Genomic DNA, 3,905 nt, shown 5'->3' with positions numbered 1-3,905 from the left:
AGAGAAGGCAGAGGCTGCTTCTTCAGGCGAGGCACCAACGGAGTAACGAGAGCGTGGCCATGTACATAGAAGACATGTCGCGGCTCTTCCGCCGAGCCGACCAAAACATGGCCGAGGAGAAGAAGTTGCGGCACCTAATGCGCGGAGTAAAAGAAATTTTTGCAGGCCTGGTGCATAATCCACCGCGAACTGTGGCGGAGTTCCGGTCCGAGGCAACGACCATGGAAAGGACACTATAACAGCGTGTGCGACTGTTCAGTCAGGGTGGAGTCAACAACCCTCCCCAGCAACGTTGACGTCCTCCGGGAAATGATGAGGGCTATTGTTAAGGAGGAGCTCCCGAAACTGCAACTCCCCCAAAGTCCTCCAGCGATGCCATCAATCGCAGACGTCGTACTTGAAGAAGTGCGGCAAGCAATTATACAACCACAGCCTCAGGTGCCACACCACACGCAACCGGAACCTCAGCCACAGCTGTCGTATGCGCAAGTCGTACGGCAATACATCATACGCCCGAGCTTTGCACAAGCTCCCGTTATGACACCGACCTTTCCTCGCGGTACGCCACCGCCGATGCCAGATGCAGACCCCGCAAAAGTGATGTATGGCGCACGGCAGACCGGCGGCCCCTATGCTACCACTGTGGGGAGGCAGGTCATCTTTATCGGACATGCCACTACCGTCGGGTCGGGCTACGTGGCTTCCCAGTGAATGCACCCTGCCCTCGTAACGGTGAGCACTCTTACGAAATCGAAGAATATTTATCTTCGCGCTATGCCTATCCAAACACTCAGCGACATGAATTGCGGTCGATTGCACCAATGCGCAATAGGTCACCGAGTCCACACCCTTCATCTACTTTCCCGAGGCGTTGAGGCGTTGTTCACTAAGCCCGCGACGGAAAACTAGAACCAGCGACCTGTGGAGGCAGGGCCGCTGATTTTCGGAAAACTGAAAACCCTCCATTGCTAACCGGATCAGACGACGACACTGACACAACGACGGACAAGCGCAGTGATGGTGACGTGACATTCGAGCTACAAGTCAGGATCGACGACGTCGAAACCATAGCGTTAATAGACATAGGTGCAGACTACTCAGTAATAAACAGCATGCTTGCAAAGAAGCTGAAGAAAGTGCTCACTCATTGGACTGGACCGCAGATACGCACCGCCGGAGGGCATTTAGTCAGCCCCGTAGGATTGTGCACAGCGAGAGTGGGAATAAGAGGTCATGTGTACGTCAGCAGTTTTATTGTTCTCCCCAAATGTTCCCGTGAGGCAATTCTGGGCATGGACTTCCAGCAAGCAAACAGTGCCATCATCAACTTGCAGAAATCCCAAGTTTCTTTCTCTTCAGAGAACGCTGTTGCCGTGTGTCATGCGGAGCAACCAATTGTTTCGTCTCTTCGTATTGTGGATGAAGGTGTCACAGTGCCGCCACGTAGCAGCGTGAAAGTTTCAGTGAAAAGCGACGTTTTTCGTGAATATGCCGGACTAGCTGATGGAAATATCGAACTGTTACTCACAAAGGGGATACGCGTGGCGTGAGGTCTAGTGAACCTGCGGAACGGATATACTGATGTGCTGTTGACTAACTTTACCAACGAGGTACAGCATGTGACGAAGGGAGCAGCCATAGCATCACTTCATGACTACGTACAAGTCTCAGATGTTCGCACCATAGAAAAAGTACCTACAACGCCCTCAACAGTGGACAGTGTCCTCGAGAAAATAGATATAGACCTAGAGCTTTCATCTCTGCAGAAAGACCAGATTGTGGAGTTGATGCAACGAATTCGCAGAGTGTTCTTCTTCTTCATCAAAAGTCGGACATACGCCTGTAGCAAAGGACCGCATTGTAATCGAAGGGCATGTTAGACCAGTATGTCAGCATCTATACCGAGTAGCTCTGAAAGAAAGGGAGGCGATAAAGAAGCAGGTACAGGAGATGCTCGACGATGATGTCATTCAGCCCTCCAAAAGACCATGGGCATCGCCGGTAATACTGGTGATGAAGAAGGACAACACCATGCGGTTATGTGTTGATTACAGAAAACTCAACCTCGTCACGAAGCTAGACGTGTACCCACTCCCACGAGTCGACGATACATTGGATAAACTGCGCAATGCTCACTTTTTTCATCGTTGGATCTAAAGGGCGGGTACTGGCCAATAGTAGTCGACGAACGAGATCGTGAAAAGACGGCGTTTGTGACACCCGACGCACTCTATGAGTTCGAAGTACTGCCATTTGGTTTGTGTTCTGCTCCCGCTACCTTTCAGAGGATGATGGACACTGTGCTCTCCGGCCTCAAATGGCAGTCATGTCTTGTCTATCTTGATGACGTAGTACTTTTTTCCACTACGTTCGAGCAGCACGTACAGAGATTGAGAACGATACTGGACGCTATTCGTATGGATGCACTTACGATCAAACCCGAAAAGTGCCACTTTGGATTCCGGGAGCTTCGGTTGCCTGGGCACATTGTCAGTTCTCACGGTGCCCGCCCAGATCCGGATAAGATCACTGCGGTTGAAAATTTCCCAAGACCAAGAGACAAGAAAGCTATGCGACGTTTCCTGGGGCTTTGTGCCTACTATAGGCGCTTCGTTGAAAACTTCTCTAAGATTGCGGAACCATTGACACTGCTTACGAAGGAAGGTTCGCCATTCATCTGGCACCAAGAGCAAGAAGACGTCTTCGCTGAGTTACGACGGCGTTTGCAGTCACCTCCCATACTCGCTCAATTTGACGAAGATGCCAAAACAGACATTCATACGGACGCCAGCAACGTTGGCCTTGGTGCTATTCTTGTTCAATGGCAGAACGGGGAAGAAAAGCTATTGCTTATTCAAGCCGCACTCTGTCAAAAACTGTGTATAATTATTCAGCTACGGAAAGGAATGTTTTGCAGTTGTATGGGCCATCAGTAAGTTCCGTCCATATTTATACGGTAGACCATTCCGAGCCATCCGTGACCATCTTTCATTGTGCTGGCTTGCGAACCTCAAGGATCCGTCCGGAAGACTTGCTAGATGGAGCCTGCGTCTACAAGAATATAGCATCACCGTTGTCTACAAGTCTGGCCATAAGCACAATGACGCGGATTGCTTGTCACGAGCACCAGTCCAGACCTCGTCTCCTGAGCATAAACAAGACTCCGCATTTCTTGGAGCTGTGAATGTGTCGGAGATGGCTCATGATCAACGAATGGGCCCAGAATAACTTCCGCTCATTCAATACTAAGAGGGGCAGTAAGTCGAAGTACCGCGAGTTTTCGTCCGTGGACTACGTTCCTACGTCCTCCGCAACAACGTTTTCTACAAGAGAAACTTTCAACGCACCGGTGAAACGTTCCTACTGCTGATACCATCATCTCTGCAAGCGAAAGTTTTAGAAGCGTGTCATGGTGACCCATCTGCAGGTCACTTGGGCATTAGTAGGACTTTGTCAAGAATTCGCCAAAGATATTACTGGCCAAAATTGATGGATTCAGTACAGCATTACGTAAGATCATGTCGAGAATGCCAATGATGCAAAGTACCACCCCTAAAACCAGCAGGTCTTTTGAAACCGATAGAGCCACCGAAAGTCCCGTTTGAGCAGGTCGGAATGGATTTGCTAGGACCATTTCCTATGTCATCGTTTGGGAAGCGCTGGATAGTTGTAGCAACCGACTACATGACCCGGTATGCCGAGACGTCATCTCTCACAAAAGGAACGACAAATGAAGTAGCTCAGTTTTTTGTGACCCAAATAGTGCTGTGACATGGCGCGCCTAAAGTCCTTATAACTGACAAAGGAACTGCGTTCACTGCCAAGCTAGTACAGTCTGTCATGAAACTAACGCACACCGACCACAGAAGAACTACCGCATACCATCCGCATACTAGCGGGTTAAC

Source organism: Rhipicephalus microplus, chromosome 3 (assembly GCF_043290135.1).
Source record: "Rhipicephalus microplus isolate Deutch F79 chromosome 3, USDA_Rmic, whole genome shotgun sequence".
NCBI lineage: Eukaryota > Metazoa > Arthropoda > Arachnida > Ixodida > Ixodidae > Rhipicephalus > Rhipicephalus microplus.
Note: the sequence above shows the minus strand (reverse complement) of the source record.